Genomic DNA, 16,044 nt, shown 5'->3' on the forward strand with positions numbered 1-16,044 from the left:
AGGACCCGAACTCCTTCACCGATCCCCCGTGGTCGCCGTTACCGATATCACGTCGTTGGGGTCACCATGTTGTTGCGGGAGAAATGCAGCACGCAATATGAGTGATCAGCAAATCTCAAACTTTATTGATAGGTACACATCTTTATGTTGGTGTTAATGAGGCTCATACATATTGCAAAGGTGAGCTCACTATTGGTTAGTTACTTATCAGCCAAGTACGCCTTCTTCTGCATTCTTGTGGATATTTTATTGAAACTTTTCTTCATATTTCTGCCAAAGATGTTCTCCCCTATCCTGCTGTTGCACCAAGGGAACAATGTCCTTGCCTGTCATTGGACATTGACTACTGACTCCTCTAGGGCATGGAGACTACTCCTGACCAGCACTGGACATTAGATTCAAGTACAGGAATCTGACAGAATGTATTTCTAACCTGCTGCCTATTAAAATCACCTCAGAAGAGAAAAGATGGATTGTAATTTTGAGATAATTCCTACATCAACCCACTGAAATTTGCATGTGGCAGAGAAGCATTTTAGTGGAGTGCAGACCCCCTGCCTTCCTGCTAGCTCAATAAAAGGGCTTTTACAAGGCAATGCATTTGTCTGCTGATTTCTTTGAATTAGGGAGACCCCTCAGGACTGCTGAATCCTGAGGGAACACTGCTGGCCATCCCCTGTGTGTATCTGCAAAAGCTTCAAATCAGCCGCCCCAGCTTCCGGGGCCTCTCTTGGCCAGCATCCTGATGTAGATGCAGGGCTGCTGCCAGGCACTTCTGGGACCCAGTGGGTCAGGACCAGCTGTCTCGTGTCCACGGAGCAGCCCTGACACAGCCAGGCCATCCCGAAAGCAGACAAATGCTCATGGGTCAGCAGAGAGGAGCAAGGAGCACTGGGCTGCTCTCAGGGTATCTCAGCATGGTGCTCCAGTGGGAGGAGCAGGCTGGCCACCCACATTCAGGGCATCCCCTGCATCAAAAGGATGGGCATTTTGTCCTTTTCATCCCTCCAGCCCATAACCAGGCCTGACATCTCCTCTTCTGGGGTGGAGTTTTTCCAGTTACAGTCAAATTCCCACCAGTTAAACCATAAAGTTTCCTTCATTGTCTTCTCTTCATGATCTTGTTGACGTGCACAACAGTGGACCAAATATGGCAGGGCCTTAGACACGACTTTGGTCCTGACACACAGGCTCCTTGTCCCTCTGCTGGCCTTTAGTGTGCTCAACAAGATTGTGGAACTGCACAGTGCTGTGGAGCTGCACCTTCAGCACAGGGACCTTTCCAGCCTGACCTGCCCTCGTTCCTCTGGGTCTGTGGGAGAGAATGGCAGCAGGGGCCAGTGTGTCCCAGGGCCCCAGATGTGCTTCAGCTCCACAGGGATGCAGGCAAAGTGAAGAAGCCAAACTGTTTATTAATGGAAGGTGAAGCAAAGGGAGGAGTGGGGAGGGAAGAAAGGGGACGGGCAGGGTCTGAGGGCTGGGGGGAGGCACGGAGTTGTCAACAGGCAGGGAGAAGGCAGGAGCTATTGGAGCTTCCCATAGGCTCAGCTGTGCCAATCATCAGCTGTGCCCGAAGCTCCAGCTGGTCTCTTCTGTCTCTTCTGGCCTCTCAAGTTGATCTCCTCTTCCATGGTGTTTTTAGGACTTTAAGGAGCAATGGTTCTTCTGAGCCACCAGATAAACGTAGTTCTGCAGATCTCTCAATGATTCTCTGCTGAATGACTATGTTCATTTGGGGAGGGCTGTCATCTCTTCTCAGGCCTTGAAGGGCTGGAAGAGAGATGAGCAGAGGCACAGTCAGAGCCTGGATCTGCACGTAGCCAAGGAGGCCTTCCTGCCATGGCCATACCCCCCACATCTTGCCATGGACAGGAGGCAGCAGGAGACAATGGGATCAGCCAGAAGGTGCTGGCCACAAATGTCCCCCACACAGGTCCTGTCCCTGAGATCTCTCTGTGCTTGTCCACACAGGGAAAGAAGCCTGTCGCAGCCAGGGCAGGACTTGCACTTCCCCCAGTGGCAGCCCCCGCTGTCAGCCCGCTGCCCGCACTCACCCTCATTGAGGAGCTGGAGCTCTTCCTTCCAGCCCATCGTGACCATCCCGGCCATGCCTGTGAACACAGAGCCTGTCACGGCCCCAGCGGCACAGCTCCCTGCCAGCGGCGCTGCCGGCGCTGTGGCCACACGGGCTGCTGGCCAGGCAGGGCTCAGCCCGGGCCCTTGCCGCACGCTGCCGCCCCAGGGCACGGCTGCCAGAGGGCGGCAGCAGCAGCGCCCAGGCCAGGCGGGGCTCCACGGCGCCGGGCCGGGCAGGCGCTGCCGGGGCAGCAGGCGGGGCCGGGGCCGAGCTGCGGCGGGCCGGGGAGGAGCCCGGGCTCGGGACTCACCCATGATCCTGACGGCCGCCGCTCGCAGGGGCTCCTGTGGGCTATCCAGGTAGAGCAGTGCCCGTCACAGGTGCTCGGCCTCTCGGCTCCTGTCCTCTGCCAGCTGGAGAGAGCAACAGGAGGGAAGGGTTGGCACGGGCTCAGCTCCTGGGCTGGGCGCTGCCTGCGCCCATCGCCGGCCTGGCCTGCCCGCACAGCCCTGAGGCGCGGCCAGCAGCCGCTGGCCAAGGGCTCCCGAAGGGAGGGGGCAGAGTGCCGGCTGCTGCCCGGGGAGCCGCGGTGCCGGCCCGCAGCCCCGCCGGGCCGGGGCTCCATGGGCACCCGACTCAGGCCCACGGGAGCCTGGAGAAGAGCCCGCGTGGCCTCTGGGTGCCAGCAGCGGGCACAACTGCCAGCCCCGCACACTGAGCACCGCCGTCAGGGACCTTCTCCAGGCTGAGCCTGGGGCTTCCAGGCCCTCCTTACCAGGACCTCGGTGAACTCTGACAGCTGCCCCTTCTTCACCAGCTGCTTGAGCTTCCTCCTCTTCAGGAACCTTGCCACACGAAGCAGCGTTTCCCAAGAGGCCTGGAGGGCAGCAGAGACCCAGAGATGGCCCCACAGGCCAAGGCACAGGACCCACATCCCTGTGCCAAGTCCTGCAGGAGGCTGCAGTCCATGAGGTGCCAGGGCAGGAGGCAGCCGAGCCCCCTCCCCAAGATCCACCAGCATCACACAAAACCTCACCTTTGCCACACACTGGTTCTCATCATGGCAGTGGAAGAAGAGTGGAAGGAGGCTTTGGCTCAAAATCTTTGCAAGGGGCTTTTTTCCCTCATCCACTACCAAGTCCATCACCCTGAAGAAGAGCTGAAGGGAGAGCACTTGCACATAGCTGTTGTCCTGGAGGAATGGAAGAGGATGAGGCCTTTAGAACAATTACTCCAGGCTCACCTAGGCAAAGTTTCTGGGCAGCAGCCAGTGCCTGCAACTGGGGACACAGAGCCTTACATGGTCAAAGAGCAGCAGCAGTGCCTCAGCCAGTTTTGGGGCAGTGGTGCTGGATACCAGGATGTCTGCCTGGAGCACATTTGTGAACACATGGATGGACATGCTGACCACCTCTCCATCGGCATCACCCAGCAGCTCCAGAAGGCTCGGAGACAGACTGCACATTCTGCTGGCCTGTGTGGAACACAAGGCTGTGCTGCAAAGCCATGGAGGGCTGCACCGCCAACACCGCCCTGGCACTGCAAGCCCACCCTGCTGCTGCAGGGCCCACAAAGACCTGATGCCAAGCACTGGGGGAGGTGAGGCAGGAGAGCTGAGAGCAGCTGCCTCAGCTCCTGAAGCCCTGCACGCCCAAGGGGCTGCTTTCCTCAGCGCAGCTTCAGCCACAGCCCCCTTCTCACCATCGCGGGATCCTTGCTGAGCACCACGAGGCCTCTGAGTGCCAGGCGACGCCGCTCCCTGCACTCCATCTGCAGGCAACTTGACATGATCTTCACAAGAGTGCGAGCACATTCCCTCAAGTCCAGGCACTCAAGGACCTGAAAGGCACAGGGCAGTGACAGGGGAGCCATCCAGCAGGAGCCCAGAAGCGCACAGGGCCGGGCCCAGGCAGCAGCACAGGGCGTGGGCACCGTCCCAGGCAGCTGTGGCTGTGAGAGGGCACAGAGCTGGGAGGCAGCTCAGCGAGGCAGCGCTGGCCGCTAGGCTCACCTCCACAAGGAATGCCAGCAAGGGCAGATCCCACCTTGGCTTTTCACTGCTGAGCAGCAGGAGAAGGCAATATGCGACATGGGAACACAGGGGGGTCAAGTCATAACGCATCTCCCTGGCAGGGGGGAAAAAGGAGACCCTGAGGTGGGGGGCAAACCTCTCCCAGGACTGACTCAGAGAGGTCTGGTCTTTCCCCAGCATCCCTGGAGTGGATGTGAGTGCTCTGGGAAGTGGCCCCTTCTGGGCACTCTCCTCTCCCAGCCTTTTTCAGGCTCCTTGGCCGTCCCTCAGTGACGAGGCTCCGTGGCCCATGACCACAGGGACTGTGTGGAGCACAGGGCACAATGCCGGGGGCAGTGGGGAGAAGGGGGTCTCACCTGGCCAGCAGACCCATGGCATAGTGCTGGGTGTCAGCACACAGCAGCGTGTCCCAGCCACACTTGCGCTCCATAGACATCACCACGTGGTCACACTGCAGCATGTAGAGCAGAACCTTCATGGCCTGCACTGCAAACCTGTGTGCAGAGTAAAGGCCTGGTCACACTGGGAGCGCTGGCACTGGCCACAAGGGCATGGAAAGGACAGGAGGACTGGGACCTGTTAAGCTTGATGGGAAGGCGGTGTTCCTCCTGGCATGCTCTCCAGAAGGTATCAACTTCCTCTGGTGGCATCTGCTGTGTAGTGATGACAATATGGAAGAGCAGTGCCACAAACAGTTGCTCAGAATAAGGGATCATGGCCTTTTTGCACTCAGGCACCTGGACAGGCACCCAGAGCACCAGAGCTGCCTGCAAAAGAAGCAGCCCGAGACAGCGCTCAGTGCCAAGGCATCCATGGGGCAGGGCCCAAGGGCAGATGCAGGAGGGGCAGCAGGCTTGGTGCCCCCTGAGCCTGCCCCTAGACCAGGTTTCAGCCCAGTGACTCCAGCACCGAGAGGACTGAGAGCTACTGGAGAGGCAACCTGGGGGTGAGCATGGGCCCAGAAACTCACAGCCAGGGCAAAAACGTCCCTGTCGTCCCCATCAGAGGTGCATGCGCTGTGCAGTGGCCAATCCTCCATTACACGGACCAGTGTTGGACGCACTCTCTCCATTGTTAGTTGTGACAAGCCAATGGTTCTCCATATGATTGCAGCAGCTCTGTGGGATCAGAGCTCTGTGTCAGGGGCATCTCAGTCACAGTACCTTGCCCTGTGCAGCTGAGGGAGTGCAGGTGAAAGAGCCCCGGTGCCCTGAGGGGCAGGGGGGGAGCATTGGCAGCAGACTTGGGAAACAGAAGGGCCCGAGGGTCCTGGACCTCTGTGCCTGTCTGGCAGAGCCCATAGCACAGGCTGTGCAGGGCCATGGGCCCTAAAGGCTGGTGAGCCCTGAGCTCTCCAGGCACGTGGGCCCCGTACCTGTCACATGTTGGGGCACAGCGCAGGAGGGTCAGCACCACGTCAGCAGGCTGTGCTTCAGCCAGCCTCACAATGTCCCTTTGCAGCCTGGCATCCACAGTGCCCTGGGACAGTAGAGTCTGGTGGATGTTTCTTACGATGGCTGGCACCTGGAGGAGGCATGGGGTAGATTTTGAGTGCTGTCCTTGGGAGCAACTTCCTCAGCTTCCCCCAAGAAGTGCTTCCCTTCCCGCCACACTGTGCTGGCCTCAAAGGCTGAGGGGGCCCAGTGACCATGCCTTGAGGGGACACACAATCCTGGCAATCCTCCAGGCCTGGCCCCAGGCTGCTTACCTGCTGCTGAGAAGGAACAGCACTCTCCTCGAAAAAATCCTTAGTGGGAGCATGAATCCCAGTGAGAGTGGGCCTGGTGCCAGTATTTGAGATGCCCTCAGTCTCTGCAGTGTTGGTGTTTATGACAGCCACATCCTCAGTCACTGCCTTGTCCGCCTTTGCCCTGTCCTCATTCATTGCAGCCTCAGAGTTTTGTGAGCGCTCAGCTGAATCTGGGCTGACATCAGGCTCTGCCTGGAGCTCGGTCAGCCCCGAGTCAGGCTGGGCTGTGCCCTCAGCTGCTGTGGTGCCGCACTTTCTACGTCGTCGGATGCACAGGAATTTCCGGAACACCTGCAGGAGAATAAAGAGCAGGGAAGCCAGGGATGCTCCGTGGCATGCTCCAAACGTGGTGCTGGGCTGAGCAGGGACAGCAGGCCCAGCCCAGGTGGGGGTGGCTGCAGGTACCTTCAGGGTTTGGCGCAAGCAGCCACGGCTGGACTTCTGCTCTTGTGTCTTGTCCAGGGCTGCATCTGGCAAAGAGCGAGCACAGCCAGAGCTGAGGGGCTGCGGGAGAGCCTGGAGAAGACAGCCCAGCCCTGCGCTTGCAGGCAGGGAGAGCCCCAGCATGACCCAGGGGATAGAGCACGGCCATTGTGGGGTGTCTGTCCTTCCCCTGTTTCATCCTGTCCATGGGCATTTCCCCAGGGGATGGGATGGCATGGGATGGGATGGGGCCAAGCTGGCTGTACCCATCAGCCCTGTGGCCCAGCTCTGCTACTCACCATCCTGCAGTGTCTGGATCTGCTCTGGATCTTCAGGCTGTTGTGCTGCGGCAGCTCCAGGGCTTCTCTTTTTTTTCCCCCTGAACACTTTCAACATGCCGGGGAATCTGGCTGCCATGTCAGAGTCTGTTCTTGAGGGCGCCTTAAAAAGAGATGCCTCAGGATATCATCAAGTCAACAATTGCAGTTGTGCCCTCAAGGCACCTGCAACAGGGAAGCCTCAAGGAAGGCTGCAGGACAGGAAGCCCTGCACTCTGGTCTTGAGGGCTCCTGCCACAATGACAGGAGGCTCCTCCTAAGTGATTCAGGTGGCCAAATCCCACAGTCGATGGCACTGGCCGCAGGAATGGCAGATGCCTCGGAAAAGCTCCGAGTCACAGAGTCCCGTAGTCTGGCCTCGAGCTCAGCTGCAGGAATAACACTGTGGAAAAGCTCCGGGAGAGACAGAAACGAGTGTGCTGTGTGGGGGCTCCTCACAGCACTGCTCTGTCCTGTTCTGTCCCGTTGGCTGTTCTGAGCACCTGGGCAAGCTTCTATTTCCCACGTATCACAAAGGTCCCTTGGACACCGGGTTCCATTCCATGCAACGGTGACTGTGCTGCAGCTTGCCACCCAGGGCCGTTGCACAACTGCCACCTGCCCTGGGGCCGCCCCCAGCCCAGCCAAAGTGGCCCAGGCTGGAAGGAATCCCTGGGCCCAGGTGTCTAAGGCAGCCCCACAGGATCTCTTGGAACTGCTCGAAACATCAGCAAATGCTGCCCTGCTCTGTGGGCTCAGGGCATTTAAGAATCCTCACTTCAGGAAATCTTTACTTCCCATTGCTCAACTCAAGTAGTTCCAAAATTTGCAAACTTCTCCAATTAATAGCCATGGCCAAAGAATGGGAATGGTTTGGAAGTTTGTTCCCATCTCAAAGCAGCAACTCATTTGCCTTAACATCATCCCCTGGAAGTCACTTTACAAAACATAACACTACATAGAGCCAAAAAGAAGGCCATTCTTTGATTTGCAAGTGGATTTTGAAGAAGGGATTATAATCTCCTAATTCTCTTAAGGACTAAACACTGTCAAGGAATGAAAGACCACTCAGTGTTACAAGAGTAACCAGAACAAATGAGTAGATGGCAAAAGGGCTAATCCTCCCCCAGTACAGATATCTAAGTGGCCAATAAAGTACAACTCTCCCTTCTTGTTCCCTGCAGGAGAAACAGCACCAGTAAAAAAAATCGTCACAGATATTCTTTCTGCCCTCCATAACCAAAGCTGTGCTAAAGCACAGATGCTGCCTTCAAACTGACTCAAATTCCAGGCCAGACCTCTCACCTTCCAGACAACTCTTTCCCCAACACACCCCCCAACAACCACCCCTAAAGGCCCCCACAGAAGCCCTCAACTCCCCACCAGGAGCCCCAGCTGTGCCCGTCCCTCCGCAGAGCTTTCCCAGCCTCCAGCAGAGCTCCTGGTTCCCTGCACGTGCCGTGGGATGGCACTCAGGAGGATCTGCTCCAAGGCCTTCTCTGGCTTGGAGCAAAGCCAGGCTGCCAGGCCTGTAGTTCCTGGATCATCCTTGCCAGCGAGCCTTCCTGTGCACGGCTGCTCCATGGGCACATCTGCGCTCAGCTGGGACTTCTCCACTCAACCAGGGCTGCCGGGAAAGGATCCAGAGCAGCCTGACAAGCTCTTTCTCCAGCTCTCTCTTCACTCTTGGGGGAGGTAGAACATCCCACAGGAAGGCAACTGGTGCCACAAGGAGTGGGTGGCATCAGGCAGCTCAGGACTGATGAGATGCCCCTCAGGACTGCTGTATCCTGAGGGAACACTGCTGGCCATGCCCTGTGTGTACCTGTAAAAGCTTCAAATGAGCTGCCTCAGCTTCCAGGGCCTCTCTTGGCCAGCACCCTGATGTGGATGCAGGGCCGCTGCCAGGCACTGCTGGGACCCAGCAGGACAGGACTGGCTGTCTCGTGTCCACGGAGCAGCCCTGACACAGTCAGGGCCATCCCGAAAGCCGACAAATGCTCACAGGTCAGCAGAGAGGAACAAGGAGCACTGGGCTGCTCTCAGGGTGTCTCAGCTGGGCTCACTCCCCCACACGTCCCCATTTTAAGGCTGGTTGATGCCCAGCTGCCAGAAATGCCTGCCTTGTTCTCTCCAAGAGGCACAGGGAGACCCTATGAGCAGGACATTTTGGGAGGCCTTTTCTGAGGGTAGGGACACACCAAGATCAGCCAAGACTCTCCACACTGCCTATCCCACACATCCCAGCTCTGTGATGGCCCTGGGCCACAGCAGCTCCCACCAAGCAGGAGGCAAATGCATATTGCCAGGAGTTGAAACACAGCAGAGGGGAAAGATGTGAAAGGGGTGTGTGTAAAGGCCTTTTAATTCACAGCTCTCACAGAGAGCTTTGGGGCTCATGGCTGGACAGAGATGCTCCTGCTCACACCTCTGTCCAAAGAGGGTAACACATCCTGCTGCAGGTGCTTGGGTTGATTTCCACAGGTCCAGGCAGATGCCAAACCTGCTCTTCATTGCCTTCTCCCTGCCCCTCTGCCAAGTGCAATGGGCCTCAAGGACTGAAAGGAGCACAGAGAGCCAAAGGGGGACACTCGCACCTGCCTCACTGGGAGCTCTGTGGGAAGCACTTTCCATGAGAAGCAAGCCCCTTTCCTCCAAAGGTGTTTCCCCAAATGCGCAGCTTTCCTGGGGAACACCAACACACCCTTAAGAAACGCTGGCAAGGCTGAATGACTTCAGGTCCTTTCAGGACAGGCACTCCAGCTCTAGCTCCTATTCCCTCAAGTGAGTTTCCAGGGGCAGGTTCAGACGTGCAGCCCCAGGCCCTCTACAAACACAAGCTGCCTGATGCCTCTTCACCTGCCTCAGCTCCTGCTCACAGCACCAAAACCAGGCTTTTCCTGGCCAGGGACCAGAGCCCTGTTCCTGCAGGACGCTCTTGCCAGCACCTTTAAGGACTCTGTGCTGTGCACACAGCGCTTTTCATGCCCGCTCCCAACAGGCTTTGGAACACAGAGCACAACTTGGCTGGCTCTGCCACATGCACAAACACAGGCGGAGGAAGAAGCAGCAGGGGCTGTTTTGCAGCCATGCCCCAGAGAGACTGGAAGGGTGCCCTCCCTCTGCTCTCCCTTGCTTGGCTTTCTGCCTGGGTCTGAGCCTGGGGCTGCCATTCCTCACTTGTGGGGAGCAGAAGCACAGCCGGGATCCCGGCACTGCCTGACAGCGCTCTGGGCACTGGCTGTCGCAGTGAGGGTGGCTGTGACAAACCTTTGGGTCCCCTGACTTCAGGGTGAACGTGGTGCAAAATAGGAGAGAAGGAGGGGGAACCATGGAGTGCCCAACAAGGAAATGACTTTTAATGGGAAATAAAAATGGGAACTATGCTCAGGAACAGAACACAACATAGGGAGAAGCTCCAAGGGCCAGAAACAAGTAAGAGGTAACAGTATATAGTCTTGGAGGTGGAACATTCTTGAAACCATACTTTATATGGAACACATGTAACCAAGAGGGGAGAGGAACTTGGACTAATTAACATAACTACTCCAAAGCTCTTGGGAGGCGATCTGAGACTTGCCCTGATTTAGATGAATGGTTCCCAGACCTTGAAGATCAGGCTTGGTTTGTTTGGTGTGAAGTCCAGCTGACCCTATGTCTTAGTTGGGTTGACTCCCACATGTTACTCTTTTCTTGTAAAGCTAGAAATAAAGGTGAGGGAATCTTCTAGAATTCCAAAACCACTGCATTTCTTGCAGGGTTAGGAGAAAAAATGCAGCTCTATGGTCTCATTTTTCAATGGAACACTTCTGAAAAAGATCCTTTGTTAATCACACAGTGGGATTTTCTTCCTTATAGGTCTCCAAAAATCAATTTTTACAACCATGGAGATGACAGCTGAAATAATAATTACAGCCAGAATGAGATTGCTAACTATGGCAGGCCAAGATTTTGTAATTATTTATTTACCTGTGAAAAGGGTTGATTGTGCTTTGCAAAATTGAGACTTGCAAATTGCATCACTAAATTATTCAGGTGTTTGTTCTATTCATTACCCAGGCCCCTAATTGTTGCAAGCTAAATTAAGTTTTAGAGAAAAACCCATGCTAAGTGAAGAGCCTTTAAGTGCTATAACTCTCCTCACTGATGGAGCAGGGAAAACACAGAAATCAGTAATAGTATGGCAAAATCAAACAACCAAAACATGGGAGTCAGATGTCCCTACAATAGAGGGCTCTCCTCAGATTGTTGAACTGGCTGCAGTAGTTTAGAGCGTTTCAGCTCTTTTCAGAACTTTTGAATTTAATTACAGATTTATCTTATGTTGCTAGTATTGTTAAAAGAATAGAAGGATCCGTTTTAAAGGATGTTACAAATGATATTGTTGGCTTTCATGTCTTTCTACAATTTTGAAGCTCAGAACTAACCAATATTTTGTCTCTCATATCAGGGCTCATTCCTCGCTAACAGGATTCATGGCAGAAGGAAATGTGAGAGCTGACAAACTTACAATGGTTTTTTCAAACACTTTGCCAAACATTTTGAACAAGCAAAACTGAGTCATGCTTTTTTCCATCAAAATGCACAAGCACTGGTGCCCATGTTTGGCACAGGCATGATCAGCACAGATCAAAACTGCACCTTCTGGCAGCTGCAAAGGCACATGAGAGGCACAGATGTCAGGAATTTTCAATCTTGCCATTTACCTTCCAAATTCTCATGGAATAACGGCATTCCAGGCATTGGGAATTTTGAATGCTCCAGCTGCTCTCCCCAATTCCCATGGAATAATGGCTTTCTGGCCATGAGGAATTTTGAATCCTCCAGCTCTCCCTCCAAATTCCCATGGAATAATGACATTCCAGGCATCAAATCCTCCAGTTCCCCTGCAAAATTCCCCTCAAAACTATGGAATAATGGCATTCCAGGCATTGGGAATTTCAAATCCTCCAGTTCCCATCCAACATTCCCACAAACTATGGAATAATTGCCTTCTGGGTATTGAGAATTTGGAATCCTGCAGCTCTTGTCCCAAATTCCTATGAAATAATGGCATTCGGGGCATAGGGAATTCGGAATCCTTCTGTTCCCCTCCAAAATTCCTAAGGAATAAGGGTATTCTGGATTTTGGGAATTTAGAATGCTGCAGTTCTCCTCCCAAATTCCCACCAAAACTATGGAATAATTGCATTCTGGGCATGAGGAATTTCGAATGCTACATCTCCCTTCGCAAATTCCCCATGGCACTCCCATGGAATACTGGCATTCTGGATGTTGGGAATTTTGACCCCTGCAGTTTCCCTCCAATATTCCCAAGGAATGAAAGCATTCCAGGCATTTAGAATCCTTCAGTTCCCCTTGCAAATTCCCATGAAATTCCCATGGATTTCTCACCCTAGTGTACTGTTTCTACTGTGAATCCAGAAAAGGTATCAGGAGAAACAAGGACATATTTAAATGTCCCAAAGCTCGAAAAGTGTGTTACATCTGTTTGCCAGATGTCATTACATTTCAACTCTTGTGAGTTTGTACCTAACATTTGTGGCAAAGAAATAGAGTCTGCTGACACTGTGAGCAAGGATTCACTGCATCCTGTGCTTGTGGCAAAGTCAAATGGATTTGTTTTCCCAGTGCTCGGGCATTTTGATGGTAGACATCATGAGAAAGTTTGGCCTGCCCTGACTTTTGTGGTATAGTGACTGTCATGGCGAGGGCATCCGCCTTCACATCACCTTCCAGTGCAGGTCCAGGCAGAGGGGTGTGTGATCTAAAGTACAGAAGGTTGTATTGCTGAGACCTGTGAAAAGTTGTACAGAGAGGTTAATAACAGAAAAAGAACTTTGTTAGAGCCTTCCTTCAGGAATGAGTGCTGAATTATCTCAATGATTCCGGTAACATAAAGAGAATCACAAACAATAATAATACAGCCCGGGGACATTGCAGGGACAGCCCAGGGCATTCCCAGCATCTTCCTGGGGGTCATTCCCAGGGATATCCCTGGGACAGTCTGCAGTCATTTTGGGGACATCCCTGGGACATCCCGAGGCATTCCTGAGGACATTCCCAGATCCATTCCTGGCAACATTCCCGAGGACATCCCGCGGCATTCCCTGGATCAGTGGAATCAGGATCAGGAACAACGGGATCCAGAAAATCAGGATCAGGAAAAGTGGGATTGGGGAAATCCCAAATGGGAAAATTGGGATCAGAAAAGCGGGGTCAGGGAAAGCGGGGTCAGGAAAAGCAGGATCGGGAAAAGCGGAATATGAAAATTTGGGATTGGGAAGATTGAGATTGGGAAATTTGGGATAGGGAAAATCGGGCTCAGGAAATTCGGGACCAGGAATAGCGGGATTGGGAAAATCAGGATCAGGAAAATTTGGATTGGGAAATTTGGGATCGGGAAATTTGGGATCAGGAAAAGGGGAATTAGGAAATTCAGGACTGGGAAATTGGGGCTCAGGGAATCAGGAGATGCCCACAAAAGCCACGTCCTGGTGGGATTTGAGGATCCGCAGCTGATCTCCGAGCTGCCGCGGAGGCTGAGCCTCCTCCTGGATCCGCTGGAATTCCTCGGCGCCGATGATGAGCGAGGCCGGGGCTCAGTCCCTGGAATTCTGGAAGACACAGATCAGGGACAGGGGAAAAATATCCCAGATTTGGAGGGAAAAAATTTCAAATTTTGGGAAACATACCCTGAATTTTGGGGAAAATATCCCAGATTTTCAGGGGAAAACCACCAGATTTTCAACAAAAAAATCCTGTTGTTTTTTTTTTTTTTTAATATCCTGAATTTTGGAGGAAAAAATCCCTAAATTTTTAATGAAAAATGTTATGAACAAAAATTCGGTTAATATTTTTTTGTGAGAAAAAGTTACAAAGAGGCAGCCATATCACTGGCCCTGCCCAAGTTCTGTGTGTTTTGTTATTGTAATCACGGGTCGTTGTCGTTAATGGTTGTTTTTGTATTAGTAAAAGCCCTGGCTGGGGCGAGTTAATGGCCCTTCTCCTGAGACTGTAACGGGTGGGGACCTTCCCGAGGCTAAGTTTTACCTTTCTCAGAATAGGGAAGACACCTGAGAAGGTGGGGGGGGGGGGGGTTATGCAAAGTGACTCTAAGACCACAATGCAGCATGGGTCCCCCACTGTACTGAGAAGACCCCAAAAACAACGAGCCAAATAAGAGTTTAGAGACTGGACTGATGTCTGGACATGAGGAGCTGAGTGCTGAGCCTGCAGAGATGCGGAACACCTTCGGAGCCTCTTGCCCTGAGCGAGGGAGTCGACCCCGGCGGTGAGACCAGGCCGACTGGGTGGGAGGGGCAACAACTGGAAAGGGATCAGCAAGCCCTAAAGGCTCTCAGGAGGACTTGATCCCCAGCTCTGCCCTTTGTGGATAACGCTGTGCATATCCTCCTCCTCTGAGTCGCTTTGGGAGAGACGACAGGAATCTGCAGACCTGCCGAGCTACCCAATCCTGAGCTGATCACTTTTAATAAAGGCATTAAAAAGAAGAAGAAGTCTCCTGGCCCTGTTTATATCAAAAAAATGCAGAATTTTGGGGGAAAAAATCCTGGATTTCGGGGGAGCGGGGGGAAGTAGCAGGTTTTGGGGGGAAAAATTGCAGATTTTGGGGCAAAAATGGTGGATTTTGGGAGCCTCACATGAGCTCCCAGATCAGATCCCTGATGATAACTTGTATGGTTTTGGCTTTGTCCCGAAGCGAGGGCAGCACTGCGGGGTCAGCGGTGATATTGGTGACATTGTGGAGCAGCACGATGAGGCTGGAGTGGCTCTCGAGCTGTGGAAAAAATGGAGTGAGACCTCAAAATCCCCCCCAAATTCTCCAAAAATCCCATGAAAAACTCCCATAAAAATCGCACCCAAAATACCATAAAAATACCCAGAAAATCCACCAAAATCAACCCCAAATCAACCCCAAATGTTATGACCAAAATTCTGCTAATTTTTTTGTGAGAAAAATGTTACCACTGTTGCTGCTGGGGTGCTGCTTGTGTGTTATGGTAATTACGGGTCGTTGTCGTTAATAGTTGGTTTTGTATCAGTAAAAGCCTAACTGGGGCCAAGTTAATGGCCCTTCTCTGAGACAGTGAAGGGTGGGGACCTGTCGATTTCCAGTGTTTCTCTTGCTGGCTGTTTTAGGTTGATTTATTTCTGGAGATAGCTCAGGGATGCCACTTGCTCGGTTAATCGGCTGTTTCAAAGACCTGGAATGGCCCAGAGTGGCCTTGGACAGCCCGCGCTGCAAAGGACGAGAAGAGACTTCTGATCTTGTTTCGGTCTCGGTGTTTATTAATTGTTTATCTAAAAGATTTTCTTTCAGCCCGACAGAGGTCTGCACAGCAAGTCAGCCATGGGCACACTCCCCAACCCCCTGGGTGGTCACTTATCTTTATACCCGAAGTTACGTGTACAATATTTATAATTCTTCCCCAATACCTTCTACTCTTATTAACCGGTGCACTTCTAGTAAAGACCAATCCCAAAGTGCCACCATCACCCCAGAAGATGGAGGCCAAGAAGAAGAAGAAGAAGGACAGGACACGCCCCAATTCCTCCATCTTACTTCTCTAGACCCCCCTGTACAGAAATCCTAAACCCTGTGTTTTATACTCTAACTAACTTATCCCTTCACCATTCACCCAGTAAAATCCTCCCAGTCCTCATACAGATGTCATCTCCTGTGTAGGATCAAAGTCCAGCCACCAGACACTTCTGGCAACATTCCAGGACTCCCGAGCCCCCCAAGGGTGGTCTCGGTCACTCTGCACCTTCATCCTGAGGTGCTGAGATCCCACAGGGACCACCCCAAACAGTGAGGGGAAGAGACTTGGGGGAGGGGGGAGATATGCAAAATAACTCCAAGACCAGCATGCCATGAGAAGCTACTGCTTCTAGCTTGCTAAAAAAAACAACCCCAAAACAACGAGCCAACTAAGAGTTGAGAGATTGGAGTGATGTCTGGACGTCAGGAACGGAGTGCTGAGCCTGCAGAGATGAGGAACACCTTCGTAGTCCCTCTCAGCCTGAGCACGGGAGTCATCCTGATGATGGGGAGCGGGCCAAGAGAGGTGGCAGGAGTAACATGTGAAGGGGTCACCACCCTCTGAAGGCTCCCACGAGGATCAGACCCCCAGCTCTGCCCCTAGTGGACAATGCCGCGCATATCCCCCTCCTCCTCTTCGCCCTGGGAGACACGATGGGAGACTGCAGACCTGTCTGAGCTACCCAATCCTGAGCTGATCGCTTTTAATAAAGGCATTAAAAAGAGAAAAACTCTCCTGCCCTGTTTATTTCACCAAATGCCCCCAAAGTCCTCAAAATCCCTATGCCCAAATTGCCCCAAAATTCCCCCAAATCATCCCTAAAGCCCCCAAAATCCTCCAAATCATCCCAACATCCTCCAAATTATGCACTAAATATC

General features: G+C 53.1%; 1 long non-coding RNA gene across 1 annotated transcript; it reads right to left on the reverse strand.

Annotated features, from left to right (window-relative positions):
• Positions 1-649: 649 nt before the first annotated feature.
• Positions 650-2,482, reverse strand: LOC134427865 (uncharacterized). The gene is made up of 3 exons (XR_010030251.1): positions 2,388-2,482; positions 2,055-2,111; positions 650-1,770 (listed from the first exon to the last, which is right to left on the reverse strand). It is a non-coding gene; the product is annotated as an uncharacterized LOC134427865 (long non-coding RNA).
• Positions 2,483-16,044: the final 13,562 nt, after the last annotated feature.

This window comes from Melospiza melodia, chromosome 21 (genome assembly GCF_035770615.1).
Source record: "Melospiza melodia melodia isolate bMelMel2 chromosome 21, bMelMel2.pri, whole genome shotgun sequence".
Lineage (NCBI taxonomy): Eukaryota > Metazoa > Chordata > Aves > Passeriformes > Passerellidae > Melospiza > Melospiza melodia.